Source organism: Arachis ipaensis, chromosome B10 (assembly GCF_059453495.1).
Source record: "Arachis ipaensis isolate K30076 ecotype BB chromosome B10, ASM5945349v1, whole genome shotgun sequence".
In the NCBI taxonomy this organism is placed as follows: domain Eukaryota; kingdom Viridiplantae; phylum Streptophyta; class Magnoliopsida; order Fabales; family Fabaceae; genus Arachis; species Arachis ipaensis.
In genome coordinates, this window is record NC_142435.1 from 44,875,797 (window position 1) to 44,896,289 (window position 20,493).

The 20,493-nt window shown below is 31.5% G+C and overlaps 1 long non-coding RNA gene across 1 annotated transcript; it reads left to right on the forward strand.

The window, feature by feature from the left end:
• Positions 1-3,173: 3,173 nt before the first annotated feature.
• Positions 3,174-4,624, forward strand: LOC110267878 (uncharacterized). Its single transcript, XR_002355837.2, has 3 exons — positions 3,174-3,571; positions 3,818-3,839; positions 4,330-4,624. It is a non-coding gene; the product is annotated as an uncharacterized LOC110267878 (long non-coding RNA).
• Positions 4,625-20,493: the final 15,869 nt, after the last annotated feature.

Sequence of the window (20,493 nt, forward strand, 5' to 3'; positions counted from 1 at the left end):
TTTCAACAAATTATAAGTGTCCTTTTAAATCGATTCCGAATAAAAAGTCTACATATTTTATGTTTTGTTTTTCATAGTCTCCGCGGAAGCACCATGCATGACCAGCGACTACATGTAAATTTTAATGGTGGAGCCGGTAAAGAAATTGGCGAGGACTTCGGTAAAACTACCGTCCTAGAAGGGTCCCTAAAAGATATGGTCACGCAAATGTCGACGATAATGAATACACTTTCAAACCTGATTGCTTCCCAGACCAAGACGTGGTATCCTTTGTTCGGAACAATGCGACAAACGATTAATCTTCGTAATTGTCCGGCCGATAACTTTAACCCTACAGTAATGCCTGTGATCATGAGCAGATTCAGTATGCCATCAGGTACTCTTGAGAGGAATCTAGATTCATCCAAAAAGATTAGATCCAACATGTCCAGCATTCATCAAGCCGCTCAATTTCGCATAAAGATACAAAGTGTTGTTCAATGTCTCCGAAGTGTGAACAAACAACGCTAGTTGATTACATTATTCGCCGCAATTTTTTCTGTGATGATGGTACTGGAAAAAAGATAGATACAGAACCAACTATACCGAATAGCGTAGACAAAGCTGTATATGTTAGCTACTTCAACCCAGCTGACCGAAAGTTGCCACTAAGGAAGGAGTCCGCAAAGATACCTGCGGTGGGTTATCTTCTATAAAGGAATCGTTAAAGATTTGTTGTTCTAATTAAGTATTATTAACTAACGGGAAAGTTTTCATTTTATCAGTGGACGTCTGTTCTGTTCCGTCCCCCAGCTGATATGGCATTCTGCAAGGATGAAGTTTCAGTCGTCACCTACGTCTTTGGTTCCGTTCTGGAAGATGAAGAATTGAATTCGGAGATAATCTCACAGACAAACTTATGGCACGCTAATAGGAGAGTCATGTATACTCTACTGCCAAACAAACCATTGGTGGATGAGGTATGGATTTTTCATCATTAGCGTTTATTAATTTCATAAATGAAATTACGACCATATAAAGTAGTTGTATTAAGGGAATAACTGTTTATATTTGTTCTTATTGGGCGTCAAACAACGAACGATAAAGCAGATCATAAACCTGACATCAAGCATGCTCATGTCTGATGCACGCAAGGACACCAGGTTTCCCTGCATGTGGTTTTTACCCACTAATTTTTTGGTGAGTGCAAACCATTAACAGATTGTCCATCGCATGGTTTCCATTGATCTTATACATGTGCCCATAAACTCAAAATTCAGCAATTTACCCTTAATTGGACTCACTTGCCAAAGACCTTGAAACGCTATTACGCTGAGGAATACATGGGAGAGTTTGAAACCTTATGCAAGGTAAGTTTCTACTTTACGGATCACAGTATATGTTACTGTCAGTACAAAATGCTTATTCCAATATAACTTATGTGTCTATTTATGTTAGATTTTCGTTCCAGTGAATGAGGATAACATGCACTGGTACCTGCTTGTAATTGACATTGAAAAAAAACACCTGATATTACTAGATTCTAAGTCATGCGTCTCGAGCAGAACCAGGAGCCGTCGTTGTGTCAAGCTAATGGTACTGCTTTAAATTTTCTATCGACAAGAAATAACGATTGTAAATTACTTGAACACGCAGTGGACTTGACACATGAAATAAATTTTACTATGATTACAGACACTGTTTATTGAGGAAATGCTTGATGACTTGGCCTTCACTACAACAAATATGGGTTTTAGCAACACCAAATTTTGCAACGCCTTAAAACCGTTCTCTAAGATAGTTTTAGACAATGGTTTTTTTTTAGTGTTACTGTTGAATTCAATTTTTCATTATTTTATAGCAACAAATTAAAACCGTTCTCTTTGACTATTTAAAAGAATGGTTTTATAACCGTTACTATGATTTTTTTAAGCAACAGTTTTTTATTGTTGTTTAAATAATTGTACAAAAGAAATGCCTAAAAACCGTTGCCAAAATGCTACACTTTAAAACCGTACTATTAGATGGTTTTAGACAATATTTTTTACAGTGTTGCTGATAAAGTTCAATTTTTCATTACATTATAGTAACAAAATAAAACCGTTCTCTTTGACTATTTTAAAGAACGATTTTATAACCATTACAATAATTGTTTATCAAACAATAATTTTCTAATATTATTTGAATAATTATACAAATTAAAAGATACATATAAAAATAATTATAAATAATCATACAAATTTAAACAATTTTTTCTATAAATACTAAATTTATAAAATACTCAAAAACTATTGTTATAAATATATAACACATATTATTTTTAGAAAAAATAAAATTAAAATAAATATATAATAAATATTATATATTTTTGTTATAAATATATAATGTAATCTCTCGTATTTTTGAAAATCTAAATATGAATAAATTGTGATTTTATCTTATTAAGGTTAAATGTTATAATTTTAGAAATTATTCTATTAGAAAATAATTAAAGAGATTCAGAAATAAATTCATTTTGAATCAATTAATATTCTTAAGTAATTTTATTATAATGAAATATTGTGTATAATTTTAATAATTGAAAAATAAAAAAATTGTACAATTTAATTTAAGTAACTTTTATTATGAAAAAGTTATGACTTATTATTAATTTGAACTCCTTATTTTATAAACTAATCTATTAAGACTAATTACATTAGTTTTATTAATATTTGGAGTTAAGTTAATTAATATTCTTGTGTAGTTTTTATTAATTGGTTATTTCATATAATTTGAAATTAAAGTTCTGGCGATGAAAAATGATAAAAAGTTATATTATTTAATTTGAATAATTAATATTTTTAGATTTAAAATTGTATTTTATAAAATGTAATTAATACATTTATTTTATAATTTAAATTAGAAATAATTATTTTAACTTATTGATATATTGATAAATAAAATTTTATGCGTTTTAAAAATAATCTTTACAGTATTAAATTTAAATTCTAAATTATTATTTTATCTCAAATATTGTAAAATTATTATATTACTCGTATATATTTTACCATAATTTTAAAATTACCAAATAAAACCCTAATTTCACAAAATTCCTAAATTGGCTACCCTGAATCCCTAAACACACGTAGAGAAAAGGAAACAGAAGGAAAGGGGAAAAGAAAGAAAAGGAAAAAAGAGAAGGGGGAATCGGGGAAGAAGAAGGGAAGGAGAGGGAGAAGAGCGTGCCGTCGCTGCGCCCTGCCCGCCTGTCACCGCTGTTCCGTGGAGCCGCAGCCAACGTTGCGTGAACCGGAGGGTGTGGAGACGGAGAAGAGTGCGCGCGAGAGAGGAGAAGTAGCCACCATCGTCGAGGACTCCATCACCGCCGCTAAAGGTCCTGACCGTCGAGCTCGTCGTTGCCATCGTACCTCACATCACTGCCGCCATGAGGAGCTCGAAGAGAGAGAAAGGGTTCGCGCAGAGAGAGAAACACGATGAGGGAGTAGGAGGTTGCCTCTGTTGCTGCCAAGCTGTCGCTGGCGGGGTTGGATTCGCCGTCGCCGTTGGCGTCTGGATCGCCACTCTGTTTCTGCTGCAACTCACCACTGTCCTGGTGAGCTTTACCTTTCGAGTTACTTTGCTGTCGCCTAATATTGATTTTAATGTTGATTTGGTACAATGTTGTTCTGATGTTGATTTGGTAACTGGTTATTTGGAAATGTTGTTGTGATTTTATTTTGATTTTAAGATTGATTAGTATGTAACTGGTTCTCTGGCAATACTGCTCTGATTTTGTTTTGATTCTAATTGCCCTCATACTCAACTTCACCAAACTGGACATACACTTACCTTGAAGCAGCTTGGTCTGATCATTGGCAAAGGTTAGTTATTCATTATTATTAGTAGCTTGACATTGTGGTTTAGCTCTTTTATTTTCATATTCATTGCATAGGACAATAATTTGTGCATTTTTTTTTCCTTTGAATCTACTGCTGCTTGTGCAATCTGATAATGAGAATTTTTTTAATGGTCGAGCATATGGCTAAATTCTTGCATAGGACAATAACTGGTTTCCATGTTATGTTTGTAATTGAAATAGCCTAATTTAAATAAGTTTGTAATATGGGAATCTTTCCTGAGTTGGATGGCTAATTGGCTACTGAACCTTTAGATTTTTTAACATTATTAGAGTTTGGATCGAGATGAGACGTGATTAACTGATTATGGTGTTGTGATTAGGGAGCAGAATAAAGTATGGGAATGTGGGATCTGCTAATCTTTTGCTGTTGCTTTTGTTCACTAGATTATTATTTGGAAATGCTGTTGTAATTTTATTTTGATTTTAATATTGATTTTCTGGCCCAATTTTAGGCCTAAGAGATAAACAGTTGCTTCAGTTGAAGGTAGAGACGGCCCAAGACCCCCCAAAAGGCAGAGACAGACATTCATCTTAGCCATTTCGAGAGCAGATGGCATCTTGAGAGACCACTGATCCAGGGACAAGTTGGAGCGCGGTTGGCAATCTCTTTGACGGCGGCAGCAGCTTCAGTCAGTCCTTGTGGACTTGTGGACGAGTCTTCGTGGTGGTTCGTTCTGTTCATATAAAGTGGTATGAAAGTTTCACTCCATATGTTTGATGTTTTGTTTCATGTATATTATTGTAATAGTTCACCTCATAAGTTGAATATATAATGCCATATACTTAAAGCAACTAGGAATTCTATGATTTGCTAGCTTTTTGCATAATCTCTATAGACACAAAATGGGTAATGGTTCTTTGTCAATGCTGCTATGATTTATTTTAATTTTAATATTAATTTGTTATAATACTGTTATGATTTTGATTTGGTAATTAGTTCTCTAAAAGTGTTGTTCTGGTTTTGCTTTGATTTTAAACTTAATTTTATATTAAATTAGGATTATGTTGTGTGATTTTGATTTAGAAATTGGTTCTCTGGAAATGCTATTTTGATTTTATTTTGATTTTAATATTGATTTGCTATAGTGCTATTCTGATTTTGATTTGGTAATTGGTTATCTAAAAATGCTGTTCTGATTTTGTGTTGTTTTTAATATTATTTTGGTCATTACTCTGTTTTGGTCATTGATTTAAAATAGAAAAAATATTACCACAATTATGAAGATTTGTATATGGTAGATTGGTTTTACTCATGTGCTATTATTTTGAGTCTTTTTGAACTGTTCAATGCAAATAAGTTTGATTTTGTTATTAATTTTTGGATGTCATAAATCAGAAAAGTGTTTTGGTTACATGGTAACTAGTGTTAAAAAGAAATTTTTTTCTAAATTTACTGCTATGGCTCACAAGAGTACTAGAAAAGTAGATTCTAGAATGAGTCAAGATTTGAAGAAAAAAGAGACCACAATTGTAGATGATGTTAAAGAGTGTGGCAGCTTGCAAAAAAGGCCAACTAAGAAGGGAAAAATACGTCAATTTGCTTCAATGCCGATTGATACATTTCTTAAACTTAACAAGAACCTGATGGTGAAGAGAAATTGGATGAGAATGAAGGAGATAATATAGAGGAGCAAGACAAGGATTATATTAATCCAACTGAGGCTGAGGACATAGACAATACTTTGAAAGGTAAATTTTTGGTCTCCTTGAAAACATTTTATGACATCATTTCTCTTTAAATTGACTACTGTGAAATGATTTGCTGGTTGACTTTGCATTGTAAATAGAGTCAAGGATTAGAGGAGTCAAGTTAGGGTTAGTTTGAATGTGCTATGCCCATTATTGGTGCAGGTTGTGTTTTTTTTAGTCATTTTTTGTATTCTATTAAGTGATAAATCTATCACTGAAATGAGATCAAATAAAATAAAATTCTGTCTTGGTCTTTTCCCTTGAAATTATAAATATTTATTTGATTATATTATAACTTAAATAGATTTATTTTTATGAAGACAAATGCCCTTTGTATGTCTGAATAGGAACAATATCTGAATAGGTAAAACAAAATTCTGTCTTGGTCGTTGCCGTTGAAATTATAAATATTAATTTGATTATATTATAGCTTAACTAGATTTATTTTTATGAAGACAAATGTCCTTTGTATGTCTGAATAGGAACAATATCTGAATAGGAAAACAAAAATTTCTGTCTTGGTCTATAACTCTTTTTACACTTTGACTTTAATTTTAGAAGCGACTTCTAGTTTTCATACGCAGTTGGAATAAATCATTAGCAATAATAAAATTATGAAATTTTATTCATTTGGATAAATTGATGTAGCTATTTTTTTTAATTAAATATATACAAATCAATAAGAGGGATGGTATATAATGCTAAAAGTATTAATGTTTTAGTCTCCTTGAATATATTATTGTAATTTTAATAAGTCTCTTTGTATAGAGACAACGGTGAAGAAAACACGAGGACCTATACAATGCTTGAAGATTTATGCAAGACAGTTGGAAGATAGAGAAGAAATTACTTTAGATATTGAAGGAGAGGCAATTGGTCCTACTGATAAAGCTGTAAACAACTTGAGCAAATTTTTTGGTACAGTGGCAAGGAATTCAGATTTTTGTCCATTAATTTACACAAACTAGAAGGGGATTAAAGATAAAGAAGCTATTTGGGAATATGTTCAAGTGAAAATATTAGTCTTGTTACTTTTAGAAAGTATTTAGAAATGTACACATATATTTTATAAGTTAAATTTGATGGGAAATGTTCAATTATTTTTCTTTAGTGACTTGATTCAAATAGTTTAGATTATTTATTGATACTAAATAATTAAAAAAATTGAAATTGATTTCATTCACGAAAAAACTATTGTAAATAAAGAATTATATATAACAAGAAAACCGTTGTCAAAAATTACAAAAGACAATGGTGTTAAAACCGTTGTCAACAATGATTACATAATGGCAATGGTATTAAAACTGTTGCCGAAAAACGACACCAACAGTAACGCTTTAAAACCGTTAGCTATGTGAATAATAAAACTACAACAGTTTAAAACCATTGCCTATCCAGTTACGGCTTTAAGCCGTTGGATCATTAATAAGAACAGTTCTAAACCGTTGCTTATCGAGTAACGGTTCGAAACCGTTGTTTAAAATTTCCCTTCAAAACCGTTGTCTATGCCAGTAACTGTGGCAACGGTTTTTTTGTTACTGTTGCCTTAGGTAAAAAATCGTTGCCTATGAGCATTGGTAACGGCCGCATATTCCACAGGTCAAAAACCGTTGCCAAAGCGTTGCTTAAAGTTTTAGGAACGGTTTTTTTATCTACGACAATGGTTTTTTACCGTTGCGAAAACCCTTATTTGTTGTAGTGCTTCTATTCTCACCAGACAATACACAGACCAGTAATTTTGGATTATCCTATAATACACTTTGCAGGGATTTGCGAGCAAAGGGATGACTTGTAAAAAACCAAACAAATTTTTGTTGCTAGTTGATTTATAAATTACTGAGTAGACATCAATGATTTTGCTAACATGTGATGAAAAATTTTTCTTTGGCACAACATAAGGAGGCTGCCTAGATATTGATGTTGTTATTGTGCTATACACTGCTTTTTCTTCCAGCCTTGGTTAAGGATCATTATATTCTTTACACTCTCATTCCATCTGCTATGATCATGTACCCTAAGAAATTAACGCGGTTATAGATTATAACAAAATGTTTTTAATATGCAAGGAATGATTGTGGAATTTGGGTGACCACCTGGATGAGGGAGTGCCAATGGAGGGATGACTACATTATAAATGTAATTATAAAATTTCTTTTAAGGTTTCGTATACTCTCTTAAAATGTTAATCTAACGTATGCTGACATCAGACTTTTTTGAACTTAGGTAAATGATAGCACAAGATTGCGGCTGGCTATTGATCTGGTCATGAATCTGTTCAATTTGAAATCTCAGGAAGTCCTTGAGGTAGCAAAGACATACTACAATAAAATATCTAAAAAGGAAGAGCGATTGGTTAACGGGAAAGGAAATATGCTGAGTTACTTATACCTATGCCCTTCAAATATACCTGTTAATTGCTCAGAATTTTGATACTTTAATGCTTGCAACAAGTTATTAGGATTATGTTATTTGCAGTAATTTATGTTACTTTTCGATTTATGTTTTGTTTTGCGCTTATTGATTGAGAAAAAACTACTAGGTCATAACAAATCGAACTAGTTGGCCCGAACCCGTTATAAAAAACAAAAAAAATTATTAAGTGAGATTGTGATAATTATATTTAATTAATAGGATTTTTTTAGTCCATTATAAAATGGAATACCACATTTTGTTTTTTAAATGAGATAATCGTTTGAAATATTTCGCATAGTTTTTTAAAGCAATTAACTAAAACTGATTTGAATAATTTACCTAATGACAAACACAAGATTATACTTCATATAATGTTTTATTTTGTGTAACCTTTGTTATGTTTATGTTTATTCAGTAAGTCATACGCATACCAACGAAGGGTTATTAAACTTCATTTACCTTTTTGAAATCAAACGAATACCATCCAAAGAGATTTTATTATATGTATTTATTATTCAATTTACATTTTTGAAACATTGTGATTACTAATGGGGTTTGATTCCTAATGGATGGCTTCGAGATATCCCTTCAACTTCCTATGCAACCAGTACGACGTTTGGTTCTACCCTCTTTAAAATTTAAACATGACTTCCTCCCAACATCACTTGGTATGAACAATTTAAACCCTCTTCTAATTCACTCTCCGCGCATATCAACTGCAGCAACTAGTCACAACATTTAGCAAACAAATATGGAGCCAGAATTTTGGTAAGCATCTAACTGTTATCTACTTTTTGATCAACTATTTTTCCACACACCTTACCCTCTATCTTTCATGGTTTTTTTCTTATTAACATTGATGAGTTTTCATTTTTTGGTTCCGGTTGGCTAGTTACGTGAATACATTTAGGAACGTACGAAGATTCCCTGACCAGACTTTTGTGTTAAACCTATTCGCAACAGATGTAAGTTTATGGCCTACACCACATACGTTTCTTCTTTTTCTTTTATGAATCTAATGTTTTCAACATATGTGTAACATGTAATTTTGTTTTTGTTACTATAGGAAGATATACAGTTTCCACCGCACATTGTAAGGAACTTCTCTTTCTTCACAACTACTAATCTCTACTTCATAGACAGACAAGACATCTGTCTCCATATCCACCCAAAGAGAGAGGGTGATCTATACTGGATTAAAGGATCGGACATAGGGAGGATAAGATCTCTCTATCGACCAACTCCGCTGCTTATTGTGGAACTGACTTACGTTGGTTGGGGTATCTTCTACATGCTTGCATGGGACAATACTCATAAGGAGAAAAAGCCCAGAGCGGTTGACAAGATATATACGTCCAACGTGTTGCCTGACCAAATCATATAGTGGCTGGCGGACCGATGCAAGGCACACTTCAACAAGGAAGCACAGCTGACTGCGTTCGAGACCGAAAGGTTATTACGCCTGCAGCGTCGAAGGCAACAAGGTTCACCACCGCGTTCTCAAGAGTCAAGATAACAATAATTCATTTACTTAGGAAATTAAATTTACAGTCTTTTTATATTCATTCATGTAGAATAATTTTGCCAAAATTATTACAGGATCAACCTCCATCAACAGGGGGAGGGGCAGTGGCAGGACCTAGTTGGAGGTACGGAAGAACTTCCTCGTCTGACTCTTCCGAGTCGTCTGTGAACCAAAGAACACCATCATCATAGGACAGAACAGCACAAAGTTATTTGTTTTTGGTATTATGGTGCACTTATGTTTTGTAATAATGTTGCAGTGGCCATGTTATATGTACATATTTAGTTTTGTGGACATGTTAATATTCTGTCTCATAAATTTAGTTTTCTTAATGTAAATTATCGTGTTGGAAATTGTTATTTTGATAATGTATATATGGGTCATATATACCATATTCTAGTGGTTTTGGTTTTATTAACTATCACACAATTCTACCATGAGAAGAATTTTAGACTTCCAGACATTAATTATAAGAAAATCTGTTAACAAAAGCTTTCTCGTTTGCAAGATTTAATTGTGGTATCTGTGTGGCTACATGGATGAGGGTGTGTCAGTGGTAACATCCTAATTAGGGATTGGAAAATTTTTGAATACTTTATGCAGAATCTGCGGAAATGATTAAATTGGGAGTGAAATGATTAAATTGGTAGTGACATGGTGTTCTTTAGGATAAGGGGTTCTAATGGTGTGATAAGGGAAAAAATATTGGAAATCAAGTTGACTAGTAAACGATGACTGACTAACTTAGCAAGATAAGGTAAATACACATTCAGGACACATGGATTTGGTTAGCACGTATTTCCATTATACAAGGAAAAATTAGAGGCAGCTTCTAATTTCAAATTAAATAAACAAAAAATCAGTTATAATTTAAGCTAGAATGTTGGAACTCCCACATAATTTATTTGCTAGAATAAGCAAAAACTTTGGTATACGAGACAATTTTAATGGTACACAACAGCTCATTCAAACTGGTGACAATAACATCGGTAACACAATATTCTGCCATATGAATTCTCATTGGGTGCAACATCTCACACAATTAATAAGTTAGAGAAATTTAAGTTCATTACTTATAAGCCAACCAGAGACTTCAACCTAACAAAAACTAGAGCAAACATTAACCTACCGAAAACCAAGACTACCAAACATGCCTCGAGAAAAATGACTGAATTCCAACTAATTTATCTTCCGTTGCCGATTATTCCGGATGAACTGCTGCAAGAAATCTTCTTGCGAAGCAGTGCCAAAGTTGTAGGGAGATGTATGTGCTTAAATAAATTCTGGCTCCGATGCCTACGACAACCAGAGACATGCATACAACACATGCGAAGGCAGAAAGTGTTAGATCAACATGTCTTGTTTCATGATGGATACTCACTACTGTTAATGGGTTCAGATTCACTATTTATAGTGAAGCTGCTTCCAGAGAAGAAGTGCATGTTTAGCAACCTTTCAGAGTTGGCATCCATGGGTGGTTTCGTATTGTGGGAGTGTCAAACGGGAACATATGTTTCAAGTTCTCCTGTGGACAAGACGACACAAGACTTTTGGTATGAAATCCAACAACACAACGCTCTAGAGAAATTTTCGACCCCCACAGGGACCACGGTAGATCATATTTCCCAGTATATGGTTTCGGTCATGTCCCAAACACAGATGCATATAACATCATACATATGTGTAAAAGGGACATCGCTAATGCCTACGTTTTTTCTCTAGATATTGTACAAGGCGTTCTACATGGTTTCGCTGTGTTAATTGTCTCCCTAGTGTAGAAAAAATTGACCGTAACTCTGTTTTTCATAATGGTCATGCATATTGGATTACTGGTATAAGAGATAGTTATGCTCCACCCAAGTCTGTTTTATGTTACAGTGTCGAAGATGAATCTTTTAGCAAGGTGTCTATTCCAGTAGGTGCAATATATACCGTTCACAATTTACTAACTCACAAGGACAAAGTTGCACTCCTCGCTCATACACACAATGAATTTGGTTATGTCGCATCAATTTGGCACTTGAATGAGGACGCAAGTAGAAACAAAATATTAGAGCAATACTACCGGTTTGCGAGTCGAAGTATCAGAGAAAATCCAATACTATTCGTGGATGATAACCTAATTTTGTTAATGAACAATTCAAAGGAAAGAGAGTTACTCGTCAATTACAGGTACAGAGAGCTTGTGTTGACAGAATATAACATTGAACATGGCACTAGAAATCTATTGGTGAGGAGAGCATGGCGAGACCCAAGAATGCCACACCCGATCACAGTTAGGTCTACACTCAAGTATTTTGAAGGGATGTTTCCGGTTTAGAAATAATTGACATTTAAATCTACTCCTACTAAATGTATTGTGGAACTTTATTGAACGTCTATGTTTAGTATTCCGGTTGCTGTTCTTTATGGTTTTTTTTTGTTAATGAAATCCCCTGTTAATTGTTATAACATTGGTTATTTCTAAGTTTTTTTTATTTCAGTTTATCTTGTGTATGTTTTACATTAGTTTGAAAGGCCCAAAATTAAGAGAAATGGTTGCATAACAACTTCATTCTATCTAATTTGATGTGTCATGTAGCGTTCCTCATGTATAGGAGATTTATAATGGTGTTATTCTATTTCTAATCATCCTAGTATATAGATTATGTGACAAATATCAGTTAACCAACTAACATTTTATGCGAATATTCAACCAAAAAATACTATTAAAACAAAGATTGAGCAAGGTAAGTGTAGACAAACACACGAATGAAATAAATAGTTACCTGGAGAAACTTGGTTTGGCTTAAAATTCCGGAAAAAGTTGGGCTTAACTGGTTTCAAGCCACTTGCTGCATTAATCCTCAGCTGAATTATCTACTAATGTATTGTTTTTGTAGCTGGCCCAATTTGATAGCTAGCCCACTTTACTTTTAGAGAGAGTTGAACTACCAAAAAATAAATGTTTTTCCAGGTTAGTTCACCAAGCCCAATCCTAAGTATGTCAGAAAGACTAAATATTCACTTAATTAAAGTAACTAACACTGGAGAAAAAAATATCGATCACCTTTGATCATCTACTATGTTACACCTTAATTCCTAACAAGAACTCAACAGGGATGATCATGAATCCACACATGCATACAAAATTCGACCTATAATTGGACCTTTTTTTTCCTATGTAACACGATTCCACCAAAAAAGACGACATATAAACGAGCATTTAAGAAACTACTTGAAATAAGTTAGAAGACAAACTTACATGATGGCCACAGGTTTCAGGACCACAATTGTAGACACCACTACTGTCTTGAACGATGGCCCAACCTAATCCATTACATGGTAAGACCTGCAATAAGCCATACACTTATTGAATATTACTATATAAGAAGAAAAACAAATCGTGTCAATTATCTATTGTGGTGGCTGCATGATTTGTCATGGGAGTCACCAAAGCATCAGTCTATATTGTCATGCCCTTCTCCTTCCTACTCTTACAGAATTGTCGAACATTGAGTTATAACATGACTGCAATGTTAAGCATTCATGTCACTAAAAAAAAGTTTGTTATTTTCTGGTATTCGGACGACTTACTACAACATATTAGCCTTCATATGCTATTGAAATTAGCAGGGAACTTCGATAACTAACTCACAAAAATATATACCATAAAACATAAACGTATGTATAGGTAAAACAAGAACACATAACTAGAAACATAATCAAATTCCAACCAAGTTGCCCATATCAAATAAACGGCATCGACAAATTTCCTTTAAAAGCTTCAAGCAATTGTGTGTCTACATTCTAGTAGAAAAATTCACAAAGAAGGAAATTATTCTTAAGTTTCTGAACCTAATAGAGGTGCTTCAGGTTCTGGTTTTGATCTAATCATTAGACTTTGTTGATGAAGCCTCCTCTCTTGCAGCTGCTTCTCTAGTCTTCTTCTTCAACTATGCTTCTCTACTTTTCTTGTTCAGCAGCTTCTCTAGGTTTACTATTCTTTCCTCTACATGGGCTATCAAGTTATCCATTCCCAAATGTTCTTCAACATGATTCTGCTTCCCGTCACCTGATCCCCTTGTAGCCTCCCCCGCTCTGACCCTTACAATGTGGTCATCAACCCAGAGAAAGAATTTGCAATGTGCTTCTGTCACCTAAATCAAATAGAACACAATGAATGTATGGTGGTACAAAACATTCCAATTCAATCTAATCCACATATGTCACTGTAATTAATCCCTAAAGTCTAAATCTAAAAAATCCTTTCAAATTTTTAATCCATTTTTTATATCAGATCAGGTTCCATGTCAATTCATGTCACAATCAACATTTTTAATCTAGGTAGATCTATTTTCAATAAATCAACTTTTTTCCAGTTCTCAATCATTCTTCAAAATTAGCCAGCACCAATATCAAATCATATACAAAATCAACCCAATTTAACAGCAAATCGCTTACAAAATCAAATCATTTTCATAACCAATAGGCATGCCATTCCCAACAATTCAAAATCACATCCACAACAACTTGAGCTAGGAAAAATAACCAAAATCTATATTCTAAACCTCCATTCCAAAAATTCAAAATTTACCCAATTTTAGCATAAACTTAGTAATCATATATTAAGAATTACGTCCTTACATTTAACAATGGGCATCCAAAAAATAGCCTATTCGGGTTTGTGTCTGTCTTCGACATGTAACAGATGGCATATTTTCCGCAGAAACATTTTGGGGCTACACTATCTTTTACATCCCCAGGTTGCAGCGAACTTGAAGTTGTATATCCAGCTATCAGTTCCTGTTGTCCGCCGGCTCCCCCTCTACCTCGTCTCATGTTTGAGGAGCATGCATCACTGGCCATCAATCTGATTAACATTTAACACCACCATGAACAACTATTATCAACTATTGCATTCAAAATTGAAACAATCTGCTTCGATCAACGGTGATTAAAGAAAGTGAGTAATAGAACAAATCACGCAAAATTGGTTGTGAAAATCGACACAAAAAAAATAAACGAATGAGCTAGAAGAAGTAGTAGGCCTTACAATAGTTTTTGGAGAGGGTTTTGCACGTGGGTCGCCGGGACTGTTCCCAGAAAGGGGATGAGTTACGTTCTTTGACGATTTCGAAAATACTTCATTCTGCCTGTGAGTCACAGAAAAGGACACCCGCATAACCCTAGATGAAGCAGCAATAGGCAGGGTCTTCGACGGGATTCGGAAAAATCTATCCTTGACGATGAGTCACCGAAGAAATCAGAGGAATGAGGTAGAAGAAGAGGCTGTGGATATTACAGCGGTATTTGGGGAAGGTTTTGCAAGTGGGTCGCCGAAAAAATCAAACGCATTACCTACAGAAAGGGTAGAAGAAACAGTGAGGTAGAAGAAGAAGCTGTGGACATTACAGGGGTATTTAGGGAAGCTTTTGTGAGTGGGTCGCCAAGGATAGAAGAAGCAGTGAGGTAGTAGAAGAAGAAGCAGTGGACATTACAGGGGTATTTGGGGAAGGTTTTGCGAGTGAGCCACCGGAAAAATCAAACCCATCACCTACAGGAAGGGTAGAAGAAGCAGTGAGGTAGTAGAAGAAAAAGGCAGTGAGGTAGTAGAAGAAGAAGCAGTGAACATTACAGGAGTATTTGGGGAAGATTTTGCTACTGGGTCGCCCGAAAAAACAAACGCTTCACCTACAGGAAGGGTAGAAGAAGCAGTGAGGTTGAAGAAGAAGTAGTGCCTTCGAAGTGTATTTTGAGAGGTAGAAGAAGAAGCTGTAGACATTCGAATGGTATTTGGAGACGGTTATGGTATTTGGGGAGGGATTTGTAAAAATCAACTATTTGCACATTGTACCCATTTATATTATAGTATAAATACATTATGTGGTATAATATAAATAATATAGAATACAATGTAGTGTGAAAACATTTAATGAATTAATTAATGGAAGGTTGAAAATTTTTTTGATCAATGATTGTGATGATAACACATAAGCAAGGGTAATTTACCCACAAAATTGGCTTGGGTTTGGAAGAAAACACCTTTAAAAAATATTTACAAATTTACATCTTATTACTTATCTTGTTTAAAGTAAGGCCAAGATAAATATACACATACCTTATTTACACATAAATTACATTCTTTTATTATATCTCATCTGCATTTGAGATACATTAATTTTTTTCATATCTCATTTATATGAAAAAATTTGTTGATTTATAATATAAACGTGATAAGATATGCTAAACAAATCTTCATCTATATAAAAAGATGCATTTAGTAGTTTTCGTCACACTTACTTCAATTCTCTTCTCCACTCTTTCTAAAATCTTTTTGGTTTTTCATAAAAAAGGATATAAAAAGAAAAGGCCATTGCTGGACAGTTACTACGCTTATGATGAAGGACTCAACAAATCTGACACTAGATTCTTCTTTGGGCCAAACTACCTCGCTACTTACTTATATCAACTTAGCCCACAACAGGTTACTATTTTTAGTTTTCAACTCTAGTTTGTCTATTATTTTGTACAATTAGTGATGTAATATTTCTATTTAAATCTGTCTAACAGGACTGGAATCTAGCTAGCAATAACACTGGTAAGACCATGAAAAATATTTAGTGATGAAGATATGATAAAGGTGTTAGCTCTATCGCATACAAGATATGATTCAGTGAGTCGCGTCTTTATTATGACGGAGAATGATCATTCTGTAGATCCAAAATTTCAACGGTGAATGATTACACATAATCCTCCTAATTGCGTGGTTGAGATCTCTGGATCCGATCACATGATCATGATGTCCAAGCACATTGAGCTTTCTCATAATTTACAAATAGTTATAAACCGTTATGATTAATAGAATGTGTTTTTGTGTAGAGCGTCTGTACGAGGTATGTTGTCACTTCAATTGAGATGTTTTGATTTCTTCTTAGATTAGGTATATGCCAAACTCTAAAAAATATTAAATACATAGAATACTTGTAAAAGAGACTTTAACACTCAAGTTAAATAAAGATTCAATAAAGTCTAACTTTTGAATGTTGTTACAGTGTATTCATATGTCTTTTACTTTTTACTTTATTTACCTTATATATACTATCATCTAATTGTATGGTCGTTGTATGGTATAATTCAGTTTCTGAATTATATGTGACAATTTCAGTGGCAGCTATTAAATGTACATGTTGATCTTTTCAACTGATTGTTGATTGAATATCTGAGATGGGGTGAAAATGGACTGAATCGAGTCTGAGTTTTGGTTTTGACAAGCCTAGTCCATATTATAAATTGATGCCTTAAGTCTAGCCTCTTATCTTTTATAGTTTTTTTTTTTCAGACTCAAATCTGACCTCTTTAAAATCCGATAAATCCACGAGTCTATTTCGTGAATTAGAGCTCAAAACAATACTCTTAAAAGATCTAAATTGACATTCTAAAATTTATAATTTATAATTGGTAAAACATAATTCATTTATATATTAATCATTAGTTACATATAATAATTATATTTACAATTCATAAACTTTTTCTTTTAACAAAAAAACTACAATCTTAACTAATCTTGATTATTAATTTTTTTGTTTTGTGTTTAATATAAGTGAATAGTTGAAAATCTAAACCAAGAATAATTTATAATTTATTTTTCTAAAAAATATTTTGACGACGGATTCAACGAGTTTTATAGATTTTTTTTATTTGATCTTTTTAATTAATAAATTTTTCAAAAAGTCCAAACTTAACTTATTTAATAAAACGAGTTGAGCCAAATCACAATCTTCCGTCAGATAATCCGACCCATTTTCACTCGAAAATATGAGTGAACACGAATTTGAAAATTCACAATGTAGTTATACTTAACATTAATTCTAATATCTGTTTTAACTATTATTTTAAATTATAAACTATAATTTTCAAGTTATAGATATAACGATGCAGTTATGTACAATAATATTAATAGTAGTGACGGTTTATGAATTATAAAAATTTTCACGTTCTTTTGATCTCATTTTTGAGTTATAATAACTACTAAATTATAATCAAATCAAAATATATTTTATATGATAACGTAACGAGTATAAATCTTAAAAAATCATACTATAAATTAGCTTATGTACTTTAAGGTGATTGTTTTAGAATTATTTTTACTTGTAAGACTATTTATTTTTTTGTCATATTTCTGACAAAATTTAAAAATAATTTTATTTTAATATGAATGTCATTATGTAATTTTTACTATAATAATATAAATTATTTTTTAGAATTATATGTGTAAAAAAAATTAAAATTTATTAAAAAATAAATTTTGATACTATTTTAACTATGAAAATATATGTTAATAAAAATTTTGTCAAAAATAGTATTTTTAACATATAAGTAATTATAAAAAAAAGTTAAATCTTATTTTGATAAATATTGGCCGTAAAAAATAATTTGTTAGAAAAATTTGAGAAAATATTTTTTGTAATACTTATTAGCCGTCAAAAATACTATTTATTTTGATACTTATTGACCACAAAAAATTCTCAACAAAAATTTTTAACAAAGAATGAGATGAGATCTTGAAACTGAAGAATAAACTGAGATTTTGAAGATGAAGAATGAGTAGTATGATGCCAAACTGAAGTGTGATGTCAAAATTGACAGAGCTCAACGAAAAAGAAGAATAATAGAGTAAGCTAAAAATAAATGAGTATCAAAATTGAGGAGCAATTTTCTACCATCAAATTATTCATAAAAAATATAAAAAATTTGATATTTATAATATTTGTCAAAAATATATATTAATTTTTACACTTAACTATAGTATTAAAAAATGTGCTAAAATAACTCTCTTAATAAAATTTTTTATTCATTCTTCTAAAAATTCTCTTCAAATTTCGCAACTAATAAATTAGTTTATGCATTTTAAGGTGATTATTCTAAGAAATTAAAGTTTAAGTCAGTATTTTTATTAAAATTTGTCTAACACTTAACTATTAAAAGAAAAGTGAGTAATTTTACATTATTTGATAAATCTCATATCATTAAGAACACTAATAATAACTAATTAATGATTACAAATTACAAAATTTATTAATCTCTAATATTTTTTAATAAGATAAATTTTAGCTGTTTTTTTTTTTTTTTTTTATCTTTTTAGCATTAAGACTACTTTTATATGGGATTACCGATCACTTTTATATAGGATTCGTTATCTATAATTTCGATGACACCACATTCAACATTCAGAAATACGATAATAGATAAATAAAATAAATAAAATGTCTTATTTTAATTCGAGTGTTTTTTTTTTCTTTTAAATTATCAGGAGAAATTCATTTGAAGTTTCTCTGTCGTCATCCCACCTTAGTAATCTTCTTTTTAGACTATAATTATTGTGAAGCCAATACATAGCATATCTACATATGAATCAGCTCATAACATCCTCAAAATGATGCTGCCTTATAATGCCAAATTTGTATGGATGAATTTTATGGTGTCATTTATTGTTGTACACTTGTACTTAAATTACCTAACTTATTTTTATAAATAAAAAATAAAATATATAAAATAAAAATAAAATATTTAAAATTTATTAAATATTATTTTTTTATTTTATTTTATTTTAATAAGTTAAGCATCGACTTAAGCACCATGGCATTCATTATTTGTATGACGTAGTAACATGGATTGTTATCTCACAAAACATATATATAAGAGGGCACCGTAAGATACAAATAACTTGCCAGCTGCCACACAAGCACAAGATAGCCACATCACTCGATAGGAGCGCAAAAACCCGTCCTGATTCAACGTATCTATCCTACCACAAAATTAGTTGAGATGTAAGAGAAGACTATTATATATATTATTTTTCTGAATATATTTTTATATTCTTTATTTTTAGTATTTAAAATAATTAATAAAAATATAAATAATTTTCTTTTATACATAAAAAAGTAAAAAAAAATATTATATATATCGTTTCTAATTAATAACATTGCACTTTGTCTTCTTGGTGACTCTAAATAAAAAAACTACTAGAATCACTCATTTTGCATCATAATTCATAAGTGTCATTCAATAACAACAAAAATATAATAATTAAGATTTAGACATATATTAAGTAATTTAATAATTTTTACTTAAAAGTATTTTTATCTTAATAATCACCATAAAAATCTTATCAAATAATAGATATTCGATAAAAATTTAAAAATACTGAATATAAAATTAAAAATAAGGACACATTTAATATTTTATATTTGGATAAAATATATTTTTTGTTCCTAAAGTTTGATAAAAAATTTAAAAATACTCTTAATTTTTTTTTGTTTCAATTTTATTCAAAATATTTATAATTTGCATCAAATATATCCCTGATGGCTAATTTTTCAAAAAATTTAAGACTGATTCAACAACAATTTCATAAAAATAATCTCTCAACACAAGCAAATCAAGCATAATTTTCATGCATTATTGTTAGATTGGTATTAAATTTTTTGAAAATTTAGCTGTCGGTGATATATTTGATGCAAATCGAAAACTTCTAGGACAAAATTGAAACAAAATAAAATTTAAGGATATTTTTGAAACTTTTGACAAACTTCAGAGACAAAAGTATACTTTACCCTTTATATTTTAAATTGAAACAATTATTTAAGTGCAAAATGAGTGCTACATAGTAACTAAAATATTATTTGCATACTAAAATTAGTCGCTAAAATCAATTACTATGTATTTATATATAACAAAAATATTATTCGTACACCAAAATCAGTAACTAAAATCAGTCACCAATGTATTTTTGTATAAATACATGTGTGATTTAATTTTTTTTAACGTGTATTTGTATTCTAGTATGTATTTCATACTGATAGCTGATTTTGGTGACTAATTTTAGTGTACACATAGCATAGTCCTATATATAAATATATGTATAATTTAATTTATTTTTTAATATATTTTACTATGATAATTAATTTTAATTTACTGCTATAATATGGTTGAAAAAGTAAATACACCT